The following is a 20,221-nucleotide window of genomic DNA, read 5'->3' as shown; positions in this document are numbered from 1 at the left end:
TTAAACCTGGTAATTCTTACACAGTGCTTACTACCTGCCAGGACTGCATCTGTATATTTGCTTGTATTAATTCAGTTAGCTTTCACTCCAGCTTTTATTATTCTTATTTTTTTAAAGATTTTATTTATTTATTTGAGGGAGAGAGAGAGGGAATGAGTGGCAGGGAGGCGCAGAGGGAGAGAGAAAGAGAGAGGGAGAAGCAGACTCCCCCCTGAGCAGGCAGCCTGATGTGGGGCTCGGTCCCAGGATCCAGAGATCATGACCTGAGCCGAAGGCAGACGCTTAACCGACTGAGCCACCCAAGTGCCCCTAATTATTCTTATTTTACAGAGAAAGAAATTGGGGTATAGCAAGTGGATGGGCCTGGTTTTAACCTGCCACTGCCTGGCTGTAGCCTCAAGCTCTTGTCCACTAGCCTGTGCCGCCTTGTAAGAGGCACCGTGCACAGCAGTGGAAATGCAGAGTCGCATCGTTCTGTACCTTCTCCAAAGCTCCCAGTGGGTGAAGGAAAGAACACGTGGACCCAGCTAAACATACAAGACAGAGTGTGATCTTATGGGGAGGTGGGCATCAGCAATGGGCATTTCATAGAGGAAGGGACATTGGAGGCCAGTTTTGTGAACAGGTGGGGATATTTGAGTTTGGCCTTGGAGGTCAAGCAATACTCAAGCATTATTTCTCTACAACATTAAATAAAATGTTAGACATCTTGGAGGACATGTCCTAAAATAGACTTCTGGGGGTTTTGGTTGCCTTTTAAATGTTTAAGCAGACTCGCAGACCTTCCTTATGATCTGGGAGCACGTGGTGGTAGCAGAGACTGGATGCACACGGACGGGTTCAGAAGGAGCCATTCTGAAGTGCTGTGCTCAGGCTTTGCCATGTAACTGCTACATGCGTGTTCAAGACATTTAGCTTCTAGGAGCCTCAGTTCCCTTCACGGTAAAATGGGGTCAAGAGAACCATTCTCTGTTGGGAAAAGTTTTAAAACGGAAATAAAATCTGTAAAAGTGCTTTGCAGAGGGCCTAGCACATGTTAGTAATATAATTCTTTCTTTCCTACTTTACCATGGGCATTTTGTTCTTCTTCATGACAATAACTAAGACACATACAGATCCGTGAATCTGAAGCAAAATAGGCAAGATCGAGGTGCCTCACACTGGCAGATGTTCAAGTCTTATTATGCAAATTAGTTTTGTGGTATGATTAGATGGAAAATTTGATTTAAGTGGATTGTAAGTGTTGGTTCTGTGTGTTATTAGAGATTTCCTTTTCCTGAGTACTGCTATTTATAGAATTTATTTAAGTGTATGTATGTGTGTGTGTTTTTAATTGCCTTTGAGTTCTGCAGTGCAGTTTGCACAGGCTGATGTTTATATCTGCTCCAGTTGTGCAAGAAGTGGAAAATATCCTTTTTTTAGAACAGGTCACATGTGCTTACTGTCAGGAATAGGACCTCAGTGTAAAAAAATGTATCTTGGGACAAATCAAAGTTACTAAATTTCTCCCTCCAACTGCTTTGTTTCAGAACTGGCAGTATTAGGATAAATAATAGGGAAAAAAAAAACACTTGGCTAATTTTTTTTTTGGGGGGGGTGTTTTTCAAGGACAGTAAGCAAGAGTTTCATTTGTTTTGTGTATGTGTTTTTGTGTGTGTTTTAAGTATGAAATGTACTTTGCTGTTAGGTTTGTCTCACCAAAGTAAATTATAAAAATATGCTCGACTCCACTCTGCATAATTTGGAGAAAATAATCAAGAAGATGGGTCAAAGATATTAAATGGAGTTACTACAGGCTTTTGATATTGCAAAGACAAGTTGCAGTTTATAAGAAGGTTTTTGAGTCTAGCAAACATTGCGTACTCTAGGGCAAGGGATTCCACCGAGTCATGAAGTCTATCTTTATGGGGGCAGATGTAGGCTGAGGGCAAGAAGACCTGCAAGCAGGTCTGGATCTCTTTTGCAATTCCCTGCCCGCCCCCCACCCCTCCTGTTCTCTGTTCCTGAGGTCTTGGGGCGAGGGCCAGGCTCCTCCTTTCTCTAGGTTGATTCTTAAACATGGCTTCCTTATTTCTTCGCTATGTCTTTCCCTCCTTTGGCCTTTCTTGCAGGCCACGAAGAATAAAGGGATACACCTCTGTGGTGTTCACACAAGACCTCTGTCCTGAGATTCAGAACCGTGAGGTCCTTGTCTTCAAGTGCCCAAATTTCCGGGGGCTTCTCAAGCAATGGGCGCTGCCCCAAGTGTGTTGCAGATGATAACCTATTGGTTGTTTTCTGCTGGAGTCAGAAGTTGAGCCAGGGGGAAGCGTGAGGTAAAGGTGAGAGAAAAGCCCACGAGGAAGTAAATGGAACCTCAGAATCATGAGGACCCTAGTGTCCTCCCCAAGGTGCTTCTGAAACATTCCTCAGTCACTTTAAGCAGAGGCAATCTAACTTTGGGTCAGAAGGACCTGGATTTATTTGTTTTTCCTTCTCTCCCTTCTTACAGCAGTTATTTATTAAGTGCCTATGGTGTGTCAGGCTCTGTGCCGGCCAGAGGGAATCAGATGTAGAACCAGACAGGCAAGGTTCCAGCTACGATGGTGCTTCCATTTTGGAGATGGGAATATAGTTAATAATGTACCAAATAAATGGACAGTATAATTTTTGTTGCTCAATAGGGAGTAACTGATACAGTGTGATTGGGAAAGAAGGGGCTTTTTTGATTGGATCTGATATCAGGAATGACCTCACAGAGGAGGTGATTTTGAGTCAAGACCTGCGTGTCTGAAAAAAGTGTGCAAATCTTGGTGCTACCACTCACTAGCTGTATGACTTTGGACAAGTTACCCAACCTCTTCGAATGTCAGTTCCCTAACCTCTTTGAATCTCAGTTCCTTCTTTTGTAAAATGGGGCAATAGCTACCTTGTAGGGCTGCTGTGCAGATAAAAGGTATTTTTTTTTAAAGCAGCTAACATTAGGCTTTACCTCATAGGTGCTCAGGAAGACACATAGGACTGGTTTAAGGTCATACATGAAGAGTGGAGAAAAATACAGACATTAATCTTCCCTGCAACTGTTTGTAACTTGGTTTTAAGTGTTTTCCTAATGTTCAGTGAGTCACAGATTTATGCTTGTCTTTATAAACCTAACCTCAGGCTGAAAGTGGAGATGGGTCTTGTTATTTTTATTATCCTTTCTTTCCTCCAGGATCATCTTACTCGAGTTGTCCCCTTGCTCTTCTCACTGTTGTTGCATTGAGATCATTCATGTTTGACCATGCTTCACCTAGGAATGGTTTCTGGCTGGATTCTGAATTAAGTTTTGGTATAAAGGAGAAGGCCTAGTGCCCTAGGATTAAAATGTAGAGCTTAAGATTCATTTAACACAATATACACGTACACCACGAACAACTCTTACAGAACTCCTGACTTAGAGTCCTGTGTTTCAGCCCCTAGATCATGCTTCCTCTTCACACTGATGTGAAAATGTCAGTGTTGGCGCAGAAATGGAAATTCAAGAAGAAGCCTCTCTTCCCACACAGCACCTCAAGCTTTCATCAGTGTTGACATCTACAGGCAATAGCGTGTTTTTAATTCAACAACTTAAAACAAAAATCTTCAAAGCATTCGAATTCTAGTAGCTGTGTTCTTTGATTCAAGTACTCACGGAGTGGTGACTTTCAAAAGGAAAAATCCTGGGTCATGTGAGAACAAATATTTTAAATCCAAATGCAGTGAGTTACAGGTCTGTGGTGTGCATGGGTAGAATCCTGTCCTTCTATAAGAAAATTGTGGGTTGTTGAGCAACTTCAGGAAGACATCTGTGGCCTTCACCCTCTCCACCCCTGCCCCTTCCCCAAAGTGGGATGACTTGCTGAATCATTCACATGCATTTGTCTGTTTTCCTCTGTGATCAAAGGCAGAATGGGAAAAGTAATTGTCTCCACTGTTGGCAATGTAGAACTTATTTTTGTAGAACACGTTTGCCTTCTAGGAAGCTTAACTTGTTTTGGTGAGAAGAAGATCTGAAGTTGGGAAGATTCATTTAGCCTGATGGCAGAGGTTATATATAAAATTATGAACTGACAGATAGGAATGCTACATTTACTTTGGTACCTTTATTGTAAAATGCTCCCAAATACTAACTGGTTTCAAGACATATGTTTGTCAGAACATACATTTTATTTTTATAACTGGAGATTTGAAACTTCGTGAAAGGAAAAGCACGTAGAAACCCTAAAGATGATTTCCTGGTGAACCTGGACCCTAGCACAGTCCTGATAAAGCCTACTGGAGGATCTCAATAACATATGGCCAAACTGGTCGTCTTGCTTGCATCTCTGCCAAGCAGCTGGAGAGAGTACTCTAAAATTGAGTCAGTGAACAGACACACAGATATTGTAACAATTCCTTCTCCCTCAAAAGAATTTGGTACATTTTTATTTTGTTTTTTAGCCTTTGAAGTTTTTCAGCAAAAGATGGAAAGGTACTCTTTCAGGGTTAGCTTTGCTTTGTTGTTATTACTGAGCCAGCATAACCACGCCATCTAAATTTAGAACATTGGCACCTTGGCCAGTAGAACCCTTTGCAACTAATTTATAATGTCTTTGGCAGAGAATAACTATGAATAAACATTAAAATAGTATTGGCCAGGTAGGGTCATTTACTTTCAAGGTAAGAGGATGACACTGGCCATGCATTCTTGAAAATTCTTTTTTAAATTTAAAAGAAGAGTTTGCAGTAGCTTAGGTAAACACTAATAATGTTTTATCTAAGTAAATGCTGCATATGTACATGCTAAATGATGGGATCCCAGGATGCAGTTTTGACGATACCAATTGCGTATGGAAGCTTTAAGTCTTTGTTGATTCAGAAACGAACAAGAAGGTTTGATGGCACTTGCTTGGTCATAGCATCATAATCACTGAAAGGCATGATTTAACAGCCGGAGGCTGAATGGCAAGGACAATTAATTGGGGTTTGTTTTTGGAGTCCGTGATACTGACCGAGTCAGTCATTCTGCTGGTCTAGTGTACCCCTCTTTCTCACTCTTGGGTTCATATACATGACATCTTTCTAGTCACTTCTCACCGGCAGCCAACTTCCCTTTCTTTATGTGTTTTCTGTAGTGAACACCTTTAGTTTGCCTGCCCATAATCTCCTTTCCAAATTCTGGTAACAGCCCCTTCCCACATGCTCAGCCCATCTGCTTCAGTTTCATGGCTCCAGGAGTGGAGAATCTGACACAGGCCCTGCCACAGTTCTTTATCATGGAGATTGGTTTTAGGGAGGTGCATGCTGACGAGTGAAAATCAATCCCAGGATTTTTGTTAGTGCGCTAACAGAAAGAGATTCTCCTTTTATTCTCATTGATCTTGAACTTGGGAAGATGTTGGGGTTTAGAATAAAGCCATACCTTATAGGCAGAGAACAAGCAAGTTCTTAAATTAGGTCAATGTTAGTTGCTGTAGCAAAGTGGCGTGCAAAATTCTTAGGTGTAAATAGTTCCTGCTTAGCAGGCAGCTTTCCTCCACGTGGCAAATCAAGTACTCAAGACTCCTTCCATCTTCTGGTTCTCCCTTTGCCTAGGACCTTCGTGTCTTGGTGGGAGAAAGGAAAAAGAAGAGAAGAAGGCATAACTAAGGTCCAAAAGTGACAGGCCTCACTTTTGCTCAAATTCTATTGACAAGGACCAGACTCCTGTCTGTGTCTGGATGCAGGGGTGGGAGCTGGAAAATACAGATTCCAGCTGGGCAGCGACACCTCTGTGCTAGAAAAGAGCGTGCATCGTTGGTGGATGGCCAGCCATCATTGCCGTGATCCTAGTAGGGGTGTTTCACCTCTGGATCACATCGTGGCTTTCCTTGGTAGGCCTACTTAGGCCCATCTTTGGACTTTTCTGTTACTTAACCAATAACTTCCTCTTCTAAGTAAATGTGGTTAGTTTGGATTTTCTGCCATTTGCATGGAGACTGTCCAAGCTTTTGTGTTGTCTGAATCTCACCTTTCTGCAGTGCTTCCTAATCTACATTCATTGAGCAAAGTCACTACCCCACTGCCCTGCAACACCAGCCCATTAGTGCAGTGGTTTTCAAAGCGTGGCCCTCAGGCTTGTTAGAAGTGCACATTCTCAGACTCTACCACAGTCCCACTGAGTCAGACACTGGTGGTCAGTCCCAGGAGTCTGTGTCTTTTTTTTTTTTTTTTTTTTAAAGATTTTATTTATTTATTTGAGACAGAGAATGAGATACAGAGAGCATGAGAGGGAGGAGGGTCAGAGAGAGAAGCAGACTCCCTGCCGAGCAGGGAGCCCGATGCGGGACTCGATCCTGGGATTCCAGGATCATGACCTGAGCCGAAGGCAGTCGCTTAACCAACTGAGCCACCCAGGCGCCCAGGAGTCTGTGTCTTAATAAGCCCCCCACAGTTGGTGATGCTCACTCATGTTTGAGACACAATACCCTAGTGCTTTCATAAATTCTCTGTCTCCATATTGAGTTATGCTTATATTGCTGTTTTGGAATGAAAACATTCCTGGCTTAGAATACATGTAGTGAAACAAAATGGGGTGCTGCTTGTTATGGTCAGGCTAGAGATGATCACTGGCCGTAATTCCACCCTGATTAAAAACCAAAGACCAAAACTCCAGAACTTTCCCTTCTATAGAGTTAGCTTTCAGATCTACCCTAGTGAAACCAGGGAAGGATTCCTGGGTTTCTAAATGTGATCTCTGGGTGGCTTGGTGTTAACCTAGCTGCACTGCCACAAGGAGCCCTGGCCCATATCTCAAGAGAGGGTTGTGATACAGACGCAAAGAGTATGCAGTCACTTGACTGAAAGATTTGGTTGAGAAACAGGGTGATGATGATTTTGAGCATGCCCACATGACCAAATTGTTTTTCACAAAACTTCTGCTGAATAAAATTTGAAATATGGCTTTTGGCCTGTTTTCCCGTCTTAATGAATTCCAGACAGTTTGCAGAGTGTAGGAGCTTCCAGAACAGAGGGATGGAATGGCTGGGACCCACCAGCATCTGTCTTGTCACAGTACTGGTGTCCTGACTTCACGGAGTCATTCCCCTTGTTCTGAATCTCACTGGGCCATTCACTTCTCTGGTGGGGAGGTATAGACTGCAACAGGGAAGGACAAGGCCAAGGTTGTGTCAGACAAATAGAGCCTATAGAAAATTGCCAGACTGCTTACTTTAGCAGGAAACTCAGCCTACCCCTAATCTACTTAGACCCAAGCATTTGTTTGTCTGTTTGTTTTGTTTTGTTTTGTTTTTGTTTTGCCGTATGCTGACCTTCTCCAGAGCAAAGGCCTGCATCTCCTCTTGTAAACTGGTTAAAAGCCCCAGCCAGTCGAAGTCTAAAGTTCTGGATTTAACCTTTAGAATAAGACAGATTTTTAACTTAAATTCCAATTTGACCTATTAGCTTTTTTTTTTTTTTTTTTTTTTTTTAAATCATTGGGCAAGTTTTTCTTGTAGTTTCTGTTTCGGTAGCGGGCTAAATGGGGCTCATGGATACTAATATGATCTAGGCTATAGAGTGATCATGCGAATTAAAAGAAATAGGGGGTAAAGTGCTCACCCCAAGCCTGGCTCTTGCTGCTTAGTATCTGGTCCCTGCATTCTGGTTCCCTTTGTGTCCATAGCATCAATAAGGGTTTTGACTTGAAATGACTTTTTAGCCAGCAGGTAAAGAAGAGGGCCATAGAAGAGAAGGGGGAGGCCTTAAATGATCCCTAAGCTGGGGAATCCGCAGCAAGATCTTTGAGTGTTGATCAGGTCAAGTAGTGGTGAGCTGTGGGAAGCCTAGCAGGGAGGTTTTTAAAGATGGCACCTGCTATTTACAGGTAAGGCGTTCCTTTTGTTGCCAGAACAATCTTCGTCTTTATCAACATGTTGCCTTTCATCATAATTACAGACTGTAGCCAGGTGGAAGAATAAATAATAAGATGCACTGATCGAGATTTCACAACACTGAGCAGTCTTGCAGCTGAGCTGTATCGCTGTTTCCACATGGGAATCTGTCATTCCTAACTGTCAGCTTTCAACTTTGCCTCTAGTGAGTTCCTGCCTTATCTTTTAACATTTAACTCAGCAGCCTCTTCATATAGCTGTCCTTATCCAAAGTAAGCCATAATGCCCTGTATTCCTGAACCTCAAAATCTTTATATCTTTTACTCTGTTAGGATATTTCCCTCCTTGTAGCAATGTATAGCTATTTTTGAGACTAGAACCTAAGTTTTAATTTTTTTTTAAAAGAATTTTTTATTTTATGCTTGTTTTTTACCCTTTATTCTGAATTTTCTGAAAACTTGATTGCTCTAGTCCTTTGCGTCCGTCTGGGCCATTTCATTTAACCAAGTGGATTTCCATCTACTGGTTAAACTGATCCTGTGATAAAACTGAAATGTTTTATCCACATCAATATGATAGCTTCCTTGTCTTTTATTTTTCCTACCTTTATTAAGGCATACTTAACAAATAAGAGTTGTATATATTTAAGGTGTACAACTTGATGTTTTGATGTACGTATACCAAAATCAGATAGCTTGCCTTTCTTGAGCCTCAGAAAGTTTCTCCCCAAAACCAGTTGCTAAACTGGTCACTAGAAAGCAGAAAGGGGGATGAGCCCAGATAGTAGCTCTCTGTCTCAGGAGAAAAGTATGCATGACATTGCGCACATAAGTGGATGCCTCATCATTACAGTTTTGACGTGTTACCTGATTAACGAGGTTACCTGCCTCATCACATCGCTGTGAAGATTCAGTGAGGTACCGAGAGGACTCCCTGTAGGAAGGGTGCTGTAGATGCCGGCTCTCTGCTGGTGCCCGATGGCCCTACTGTTCCTGCTACACGACCATGAAGCCTGTGTTGGCCCGCGGTGCACCCATGTGCTATGGCTGGGGTCACTGCCATTAGAAGTTAGGGGTTTACCTAAGAATCAAAGAAGTAGTTAATCTGTGCAAGTGCTGTTGACTCTGTTGTTTTGTCACTGTGGAGTAAATAAATAATTTGATTCTCCATAGCTTAAAACCCCCCAATCATATAGTCAGTTCTCAAAAGTTGGGAATATCTGCAGCAAGTTTTTGGACACATGCTAGCACTCATTTTTCTCCCGGGAGTCTACCAGGCCACTTCCCCCAACTGTCAGCTGTCGTGTGCAGAGGAATGGCACTAATTTGATTAACAATTAACGGGAGACATGTTTTATAAGAATCCACACACACATTCATACCAACACATACTGGATTCTTAAGGCAGCGTTTTTCAGAGTGTTTGCATCTTTTCTCTGGTATTGTCATGACTAGTCAAAACTTCACTCTTGGTTGAACAATTCCTGTCCTGAATTTTATAAAGAAGCAGAGAATATGACAGTTTTCCTCTTTCTGTGTGATTGAAACACACACACACACACACACACACACGGAAGCAAAGGACCATAGAGTTAGATGCTTTAGGGTGAGAGCCAGTGTGCCCTGAGAAGTCATGAGCACAGGGGAGAATGAAGCCTGAGAAGGATGGTCAGATGTGGACAGTCGGATGGCCTTCTAAGTTCCGCATTTTTGTGGGAGAGCAGGATGAATCAGCTATGTAGGATGGAGTTGAGAGTTAGCACACCCATATGTAGGGGAAGAGCCAGCCGTTGGAGATGGACAAGGCAGTTTTGGAAGTTTTCAGAGTAGATTTATTTCTTGGTCATCTAAATAGGTGGATGTTAAGATATCTGACACTTACCCTTATTTTTTCAGAGTCATGGTTTGGGAATGATTTGCAAAATCCTTGGGCCAATGTTCTTTGCAGTAGGAGGTAAAATGATTTTCAGTAAATATTCATTGAGCCCACCGTGGAGTCAGGAGATAATGTTGAGCGTAAACCTTTGTCACTTTTGACAAATGGGTGGCCATCAAGGGATGGTGTGGAACCCAGATCAGGCCATCAAGGGCCAGAGGAACTCTTTCTGGGAGTGGAAAAGAGCCCACTTGTGGTCACATCAATTACCCTGTGAAAGAAATATATTTTAAACTGATATTACTGAAGACAGTCGTTAGCTGTCACTTTGTTTGACACTCTTATTTAAAAGATAATGTGTATTTTAAGAAATCAAGCATCTTCTGCCTATAAATAGGCTGATAGGTGATACTTATTTTATTGTCTGTCAGTTCTTCCTTGAAAGAGGCCCAGTGGGAATGGGGAATTTGTTCACTGAGCATCTCCAGGATCCAGGATAGCTAGTGCCTGATAAATAATCGCTGAATAGGGTGCCTGGGTGGCTCAGTCGGTTAAATGTCTACCTTCGGCTCAGGTCATGCTCCCAGAGTCCTGGGATCGAGTCCTGCATCGGGCTCTCTGCTCAGTGGGGAGTCTGCTTCTCCCTCTCCCTCTCCCTCTGTGTTCTCCCTCTCTCTCTCTCTCAAATAGATAAAATCTTAAAAAAAAAAAATCACTGAATAAAAATGACCAAAATGGATGATGTGTTTCTGGTGTGCAAGAAGGGATCAGTACCTTTCGGGAACTCTGTTAAAGCTCTTTCAGGAACGTGTGTAAGAAATTATCTTGACTTTTTTTCTTATTAACTGTGGGCCCTTAAGTTTTTCTGAGGCTCAGTTTTCTCACCTAAAATATGGGGGTAGTAGTGTTCTTTCTTGGCATAGCTGTGAAGGTTATAGAAGGTAATGTGTAACGCGCCTAGTGTATGTAAATGCTCCATTAAGCTAGTAGGGGCCATCAGTGTTGTTGCTCCTATGGGTGCTCAGACATGAAATAAATATGCAGTCAATTCTTGTTATTTGTGGTAATTATGTTCTGTAAAGCCACCGTGAGCATTTAGTTAGAGAACACTACACCATTGCTCCTAGAAGAAAGGCACAGTTTGGTTCCTGGAAGTCTCTGGTCACAACATTTTTGTTAACTAACTAATACCTAACTTTGTTTCATGTGTGTTTCTGTGTAAGGACACTTTATTTAATATATATTATTGATTCATTAACATTGAACTCAAGGCCAGCAGTGCCTTAAGTCATGCCTGATCGAACGTTATCTAACACCTGTATTTCCTGGGTAAGGCACATCACAGCCTTCTCATGAAGAGTAACACTAGATAGCTCGTCAGCACTAGTCTTGGGGACTGTCTTAAATGGTGACGTCACCTACAAAAACACGAAAATGCAAAAAGCATGGCACTCAATCAACCTTAGAAAGGATGTTTGTGTACTGTATGAGAACGGGAGCAAGTAGGCAGAGTGTCACCTTGTTTGATGTCAGTTGGGAATGCATGCATTTGATGACTCTACTTTTTCACCTCTTGGCGTGTATCCACAAATGAGCGCAAAAATGCTGCAAATATTGATTTGGGGGTTTCAAGTAAATTTTAGCGAGTAGGTGAATTCACAAGTAGGGGATCCCCAAACAATGAGGGTTGACTGTTAAACAATTAACAAACAATTAAAAAATTGTTTTCTTTAATCTCTTTTTCTCTAGCAATTCTTTCTCTGAGCTTAAAAACATGCTCACTTGGGAAAATATTTTCAAATACTGTTTGCTCTAACGTTGTGGGTTATATGTGAAGCCACGTTAATGAAGCTTTTCTAAGGACCCCCGATCTCCCATTTTTACATTTATTTGCGAATAAAAATGGCCCATTACTTCCAAATTTTTGAAGTTGGGTGGGACTGTTCGGATATGTTACTTTTTATTTTGCTATATTTCAACTGTTCTTTAGGAAGTAGAGTGTGGACCTGGAAAAATAGCAGAGATATTACGGGGGCCACTGGTCAAGAATCCAGCAGAAAGCGGTAGAATGATGTAGAAATTATGGTGTAGGCAGTCTTCAAAGAAACTGGGCTCAGCTTACTTCTCAGTGTACTGCAAATTAGCATATTTTAAGGATCAGCAATTGTTATTGTTGTTGGAACTATGTCATTGTTACAAACATTACCTGAGTACTTGGGAGTGCTTGGAATTCTTTTAAGGAGAGAAGAAAAGACTTATTTTTAGTGGGTCCAGTAGCGTAGGTTGCCTAGGAGGCAGATCACATCATGTAATAACAACAAAAAACCCAAACAGCAATAATAGTAACAGCAGCACTTAGCATTTTTCAAGTCCTTACTGTGGGCTGTGCCTTGTATTGATGCTTTTACCTCTTATACTTTGAGAAAGTGAACTCACTAGGGTTAAGGTAATGAAAGTTGCCTGTTGCTTTCCTATCATATGTAGCCTGCCTTGTGCATCTTCATACTGTATTTATGTGTAGTATAAAAAGAATAGTTTGTTTAGTTTGTCTTTGTGTGTGTGTGCACATGTGTGCACGTCTGTGTGTGTGTGTCAGTCCTGGGATCAGGAAGGTACCTATGTGAATTTTTTCCCCAGGTTTCTCCTGTGTTAGAAAAGTCAAGAAGCTGAAGTGGAAGGAATGAATAATTCAGATCTAGTTCAATTGCAAACATATTAAGACACCTCCTATCTACCAGATACTGTGTTAAACATTTAAAATGCCTTGTATAATTTAATTCTAATATGAGGTAGGTAGGATCCCATTTTATAGATGAACAGACTCAGCGTGGCCATCTTCAGTCACTTGCCTACAGCCATTCAAATAAGGGTGGAACCAAGATTTAAACCGGGGACTGACTTCAAAGCTCACCCTCTTAACTGCCATACTGTGTTACTGTGTATATTGGGGTACAGAGAGGGAGGAGGGATGGGAAGTGATGAGCGGTGACAACTCATGTTGATTTTGGAATAGAAAGAGGACTAGGTTTCTGATGAAGTAAAGACAAGAGACTCTGGGTGTGGTTGAACATCTGAATCCAAGATAAATAGGTCTATCTATTAAAGGTAGTCCTTTGTTTTCAAAGCTGTTTCTAAAGAAAGAAAGGAGTTAGGTGCTGAAGGCTCCAAGAGAGGTAGCAAAAGGTGGGATGGTGGACGCTTAATTATTCACAAGGATATGGTATGTAAGTTGTAGATGTTCCTCATTCCTCATTAAAGATCTTCAGATTTTCCCTGCTGATGACATCAAGAAGTCTTATCTACATACCCGTACTTATGGTCTGCCACTGAACATCGAGCTCCTAACGTCTTGATGTTTTTCACTTATCTTTCTTTCCTTATCTCTCCCTCCCTCCTCAACCTGACTCGTTAATTGCTTTTCCTGTGTGTCTTCATAAAGTTGTAGCCAGTTTATTCCATTCTGGACTGTTTATCTTTGAATGCCAAAGGTCTTGAAACATCATAATGTTGTGTAATGAACATAACTTCTGCCTTGACATGTGGGTGTTAAGAGCATTAGTCATTGCAAAGTATTGAGTTAAATATTTTCAATAAAGGGATATAATGATCTAATAGAAAGGAAGAAGTTATAAAAATACTAGTTGGTGGCTTCAGTTGTGAGCTATATATTTAGTGGGTTCCATCAGCAATGGCTAGACATTCACAGAATGAACATACAAATTCTTACTCCTTATTAGTGGGAGAGGAGAAAGACCAATAGTCGGGAAAAAAAGCACTTGATTCTTATACATACCGAGAGAAAGGTAAACCATCTGAGTTTCCAGTGCTTCTGCTCTCGATTTACTTCCTCAGATGCATCTTTAACTAACTACCAAAAGAATTGTTGGAGATTTCCATGAGATATTTACAATAGGGACTTCTGGGTTGTATCTTGTTGGAAAGCCCTTAGCTTTGTAATCATTTCTTCTTTTTTTTTAGAGAGCCATCAGGGCATCTTTGCAATACCATCAGAGAGCTGGGGACTTCCTGAGCAAATGAGATGTTTCTTTACCTGTGGAGTTGATTTTATGAAGAGTTTTGGTCAGCATTAGTCATTGTGAAACTATGTACCTTGCTGCCCTGGTTTATCTGTAGACATCTCCCTGTGGCAGAAGATTGAATCCTCATCTCTCCATGTCTCTCTGGGCATCTAAAGATGTTAGAGGTATATTGGTTTGCTTCTTGCTGGGGAGTGTGTAGTAGGTACTGGCCTTCTGTGATGGAATATTGCCCACATGTGTGGTCATCAGTGTAACAGGTTGATGTGCCCTCTTATTTCCTGGGGTTGGAGGTTTGAACCAGAGACGCCGTGTGCTAACTCTCCTTTACCTTGCTGGCTGGCCCTCTTCAGTCATTCCAGTAAACAACCTGTGGGCTCAGTACCTTTTCTTTCCTAGAGAGGCTGTAAACCAGGACATTAATGTCAAAATAGAGGGCCTAAACTCTGTCTATGGCCACCACTAAAAATTTCTCAACAAGACTGGATGTTTTCACAGGAGGTCCTAGTCAAAATATATCACTTAAGGGAATACAACCTGCAAGGTTGTTCACTTAAGGGAAAAAAATTGTTTTCCTTGTATGATATCTTCTATCAATGGATAATTATTTTCATGATCACCTTAGGAAGTTAGGCCATTTTTGGAGTTGGGGAGTGTGTGGAGGGGAGATCTGTTTGTGATGTATTTGTGATGGTATTTTTGGAAGGATTATGGATCTCTAGTCCTCCTTTGTATGATTTTGAATAGGATTGTTGTCCTTTTTAACTGAATCCATATAGATGAAGAGGTAGTTTTGAATGGGAGCCAAGTAACCTGTTGATGTAAAGTCTGTTTTACCTTTTATGATTCCCATCATTAGCGCCTCCCTCCTTCCTGGCTCAATCCCCTGTCATTTTAAGTAGGCAGCAATTACTGGTTTGCTAAAGAAGCTGGCTGCTGCTGCCAAGGATCCTATTAATTATCACTCTATCTCTAATTTAGCCTTCCTAGTGTTGAGAGAAGGTGCGTGTAAGCGTGTGGCAGGGCAGCTGCAATCACATCTTCTTTGTAATAATCTCCTTTCTGAGACTGTTCAGCGGACTCAATGTGCAGCCAAAGGGCCGAGGCGGCCCTGGTGAGTGTTTTCAACTCTCTTACATAGGTTGTTTGGTAGATCAAGTTTGGGGTGGTTTCTTCTCCCTTTGACTCTAACCCGAGTCAAAAGCTGATGGTTGGCATTTACGGTGGGACCTACTCCTGGTCCGTCTGTGAGCTTAGATGGGACACCTCATAAACACTGTGGTGGTTTCCCCATGAACTAATTTCTCTACCCGGGAAAAGGAGAGCGTGGAATTGATCGTATGCCTGTCTTCAAGAAGGTAATGCAGACGCTAAAAGAAAATAACCCCATTGACAGTTCCTTGTATAGCAGATTTTTAAAAGAGACTGGTGATCTTTATATGATACTGAGTCTTGGTTTCTTATTGTTCATAAATGGCTAGATCGCTTGCTGTTTGTTTTCATAAATGTTCAGTACACTTGTTTGAGTGAACCTTTTTTTTCAGAAGTTCCACTGGATCATTTGATTAGGTTTAGAGTGCTTAAGCTTCCTTTTCCACTTTTTTGTTGTTGTTGTTATTTTTGGCTGTGGTGGTGTTTGAAGCTGTTGAAGTGATTCACTGCAAAGTGAATTAATTTTCCACATCTTCAAATGTGTTTTCCAGTTGCCCCCAAGTTTCTTTTCCCCTCTCATATGATTCTGCAGTTGTAGTTCTGTCGTTCTCGTTCTTGCTGGATCAAATATAAATGCTGATGTCACTGAATTTCTTAAATTACAGCTGGTGGGGATTAACAGAAATTGTAAAAGAATACCACTTCCTCATTTTGCTCTTTTCTTGACTAATTATTGTCCTTTCAAGTCCTGTAGGAGGATGGGGATTTGGAAGTAAGTTCTCTGTCCTGAAGTCAGGACAGCAATTTTCATTTTCCTTTTTTTTTTTTTTTTTTTGTCTGTTAAATGTTATTTTTCAAAAATAATTTTGGGTTAAGGATGCTCCTTGCAGATGCCCTTTCATAACCCTGGCAGACTTGCCCCACTCATGATTTTGCACACTGGGTTGTCTTCTATCCTGGGTGAAGGGTTTTGAATACTTCCCTTAAGTAAGTTTCCTTATATAGAATATTTTTACTCAACAGTCTTTTGCCAACTCCAGACGGTTACTGGTATTAGGTGAAGGGTTGTGATTCATTTATTACTTTTTTCCAGAGCCTTTTGTTTTTCAAGGAATGCCGAGTTCTGTCCCCATTGTTTTCTTGTTTAGAATCTATATGTGCTTTCTGAGAGTTCTGTTTGCTCCACACCCTCAAACATTTATTTTTCTGACTTTCTAGTCCTTGTTCTAGCAGCCGGAGCCTGGGACCCAGGCTTTCCTGTCCTTCTCTTTGTGGTTTGAGTGATGGCTCTCTGAACCTTGTCATGGGAGTTCTCTGGGCTTCTGGGTGGGACATCGGAGCCACCTGGAAGTGTGTGTAAATGGTGGCCGAGCAGTGCACGGCGGTGGTATTGATCAGATTTCAGTCCTGTGGAAACAGAAATAGAAAGGGTTCAGCATTTGCATTTTCCTCTGGTGGTGTTTTTGCTTATTTTGTGTATTTGGAAAAGGCAGCCGTATGCAAACTGCTGACTTACTATTTTCCCTGGAATGGAAACCATTTGGATTATTTCAATGAGTTTTAGCTAAGATTTATTTGTTCACAGTATTAGTTTTGTTTTCTGGTGTCCTGTTTAGAATAAGACCAGAATGTGTCTTTTTACTTTATGGAAATAAGTGCTACTTGGTGACTTGGGATTTTGCAAACCAACGTGTATTTGAAAAATTATGTTTACTTCAGAGTTAAAATGGAAACTCTTCAGTGAAAATTACAGATACTTACATATTTCCATTTTGGGTCACTTTCTTTGAAAAAAAAATGTTTTTGACTAAATTATTTAAAATTTCAGAGCAGTCTCTTTTTCTGGTGAATTTTCCCCACTAGTTAATTTTTCTAATTTTTAAAGAGAAAGTGAGATTAAACAGAAGCATTACAGGACAGAATCACATGTTCTACACTATTTGATGTAAGATGTAAAATGGTGACTTGTACTCTTCTCTTGTCTTTGAGGATAGAGTGAATCTAGTTGAACTTTTAGTGGTTAGATTTGGATTAGGAATAAAAATAGAATTTCTTTACTGTAAGAACTATTCAGTTCTGGTTTGAGATCCTGAGTATAAGTTATGGTTGTTCAGTCTCTGGAAAATGTGCACTGCGAGATCTGTATATTCTTAGCCAACACTTCCTTCCAACATTGTGATGTTAAATTCTTGGAATTGAGATGAGAATGCTATAGGTATCTGCAAAATAATTCAAATATCACCATGGAGTTTTTGCTTAAATGTGAATTTCACAAAGTTTGGATAAATAGAATAAAGGTGGGGAAAGAAAGAAGAGTTATGAATCGGTTTAATTGTTTGGAATGAATTATTTTTTTAAAAAGCGTTATTATATTTATCGAGGAAATGTCACTCCATATAAGAAAATGGGGAGTTTAATAGTTGAGGGGAGGTGGGAACTGGAAACATCATGAGATAGTAAGAGGAACTGTGGATGAAGCATCAAATATACAGTACATTTTACTAGGTTGATGACTGTGAATGTTTTTGTTCATTTTATCCCAGCAAGTGGCACCATGCAAGGCCTAATAGCTACTGAATACATGCTTAATGAATGGATGTTTTGGGAGCCTGGTTTCAGGCCCAGTTGTGCCAACTGATCGTGTGACCCTGAGTTAACCACTTGTGAGGACTCTGTCTCCTCTTATGTAGAGTGAAGGGTAAGGACTAGATCAGGGTGGCTGCGCGTTCCTCTGCTGCTCCTTCCCCCAGCGACGCCATGGTAGAAGTTGCCAGTGATCACCTTGCTCTGTCCCACAATCCTGAGAGGAGCCTTAGGCCCTTCTGAATTCAGTGTACCAGGCTTTCACAACTCGTCATGGATACTAGAGGGCAAACTTATTTGTTATCTCAGAAGTACCTTCTCTCTCAGGTCCCTCACTATGGTTCCTTGATTTGGGGTCATTTTCTTTTTGATACCTCAAGCCCACTTACAGGTAGGGAATATTCTCCGACATTCCTTGGTGAGCAGGGGTTTGCTTAAACAATGTAATAACAACAGCATACTCCATTGTCTCTCCTTGCAATAATTTTCCTGGTAGAATTAGCAGATACAGATAGAAGTTAATGAATGGGTCCAGACCATATTTCTCCAGTCGAGTAAGATATCAAGAAATGATTAAATTAACAAAGGTTTTCACTTTTACTCTCCAAAGCTTGCTTATCCATGTAGGAAGTGATCTGCTATGTGCCAGACATTATGCTGGTGGTAAGATGGTGGCCCATAAGGCCTGAGCTCTGCTGTATAACTCACAGCAACATGAATATGATGCTAGGTTTGTAACTGTACCTTTGAGGACCAAAGATGGAGGGGTCATTTCCTCTGAGGGGAGAAGGGCAGAGTCAAGTCTTATAGAAATGAAATTTGAGTTCATTATCAAACTTTGACTGCCAAGCAGAAGACAGGAGGACATTCTGGGTATAGATGGGAGACACAGAGGTATAGCCCAGTATGGTGCCTTTGGGGCTGTGTAAGCTTTTGAGCATGACTGGAGCACCAGGGAGCATGGATGGATTGAAGCAGAGGAATAGCACTCTGGCTGCCAAATGAAGAATGGGTTGGAGGCTGGCCAGATCTGGTGTCACGGAGGCCGGTTAGGATGGTTCCAGCCTAACAGTCTCTGTGAGAAATGATGATACACACACTCTGTTCAGCCTTAAGAGCGGCTGTGATTGCAAGAGGATGCAAACCTTAGTCCCAGATTTTAAGGGCAGTGAAGGTAAAGGCAAGACTGTGTGCATACTGCTTACTAGTGACAATAGTGATTGCTCATTCATTTATTTATTCATAGTTGGATGCCTCGTCTGTACCACCCACCTGGGAAATACAGTGGTCAATAAAATAGACATGGTCCCTCCCCTGAGGGAGCCTATATTCTAATGGGAGACATGGTCAAGTAAACAGAAATGACATATTACTATGCATTCTTTGTAAGTTACATGAGAAGAATTCTTTTTTTTTTTTAAGATTTTATTTATTTATCTGACAGAGAGAGAGAGATCACAAGTAGACAGGCAGGCAGAAGAAGAGGGAGAAGCAGGCTCCCTGCTCAGCAGGGAGCCTGATGCGGGGCCCCGATCCCAGGACTCTGGGATCACCAGCTGAGCTGAAGACAGATGCTCAACCGACTGAGCCACGCAGGCGCCTCCATGAGAAGAATTCTAAGTGTCCGTCCTATCCACAGAACCACCCCTCTTTTACTTCAGCTAACTCATACACTGGCCAGCATGCTCTCTGGTCCCTAGAGTGGGTTTTGAGGATAAAATGAGATAAGCATTGTATTGTATATGCCTTGTATTGCACATGCTTACACACACACACACACACACACACACACCCCGATTAAATACATCTGCGGTTACTCCAGAGGTAGACAAGCACCTAGAATAAAGCATATGAGGGTTCCTAAAGGTCAGTCTGCTCCAGGTAAAGCTCCGGCTATCTTCCAGCGTTTCCTGAACTCTTACGTTTTGCATGGAATGATCCTGGCTGTTGAGTTCCAGATCCAAGAAGAAACATCTTGGCTCTTGTGGTCCTTGCCAGCAAGGCAAGGACCTTGCTGATGGCTTGATGGTTGCTTCAAGTTGGCCTTTATGTCTGGGTTCCAGGTTACTTCCAGTGTTTGAGATTCATGTGCAGTAGCAAGAATTTGCCTTAGGGCTGCAAGACTGGTTGACATTAGATAAGTGACTTATTTTAAAGAGATATTTTGGTACAGAAATGGCAGTAACAACAAATTCTGCCCCCAAACATAAATCTCCACATTCTGTATCCAACTCAGGATAATCCCTTGATTATAAGGAGTCAAAATTTAGCTGGGGGCATCTGATAAAAATTCCAAGGAAGCTGTTCTAGGTGCAAACACTGTTCTTTGAAGATGAAGCATTCTGACTTATTACAATGATAACTGCAGCTGATTTAGGTGGGAAGTGCACTTTTTCCATTTTGCCTGGCTTGCACAGGTGGTATATCGTTGGTGCTAAAACTCTGGAGTCAGACTGTCCTAGGCTTGAATTCCACCTGCACTGATTAGCAGCTGTCTGAATTGGGCAGATCACGGAGTCTCTTTTTCTTCACGTGTAAAATGAGGTCATGGTTAAGCTTGTAAGCCCTTTGTTAAACCTGTCTGGGTTTGTATCTCTGCTCTACTATTCCATGACATTGGGCAATTGGTTCTCTTTGTAGTTTGCTTTCCTTATCGGTGAAGAAGTAGTAGTAGTAGTAGTAATAGTAATAGTAATAGTAATAGTAATAGTAATAGTAATAGTA

General features: G+C 41.4%; 1 protein-coding gene and 1 long non-coding RNA gene across 8 annotated transcripts in view; both read left to right on the top strand.

The window, feature by feature from the left end:
• MITF (melanocyte inducing transcription factor) overlaps positions 1 to 20,221 on the top strand; it is a 216,936-nt gene that overhangs the window by 5,908 nt on the left and 190,807 nt on the right. The gene's annotated exons all lie outside the window — the stretch shown is intronic.
• Positions 10,422 to 15,694, top strand: LOC118005938. Its single transcript, XR_004677906.1, has 2 exons — positions 10,422 to 13,528; positions 13,704 to 15,694. It is a non-coding gene; the product is annotated as an uncharacterized LOC118005938 (long non-coding RNA).

This window comes from Mirounga leonina, unplaced genomic scaffold (assembly GCF_011800145.1).
Source record: "Mirounga leonina isolate KUSES-001 unplaced genomic scaffold, KU_Mleo_1.0 Mir_94, whole genome shotgun sequence".
In the NCBI taxonomy this organism is placed as follows: Eukaryota; Metazoa; Chordata; class Mammalia; order Carnivora; family Phocidae; genus Mirounga; species Mirounga leonina.
This window is presented reverse-complemented; position numbering and strand designations above follow the sequence as displayed.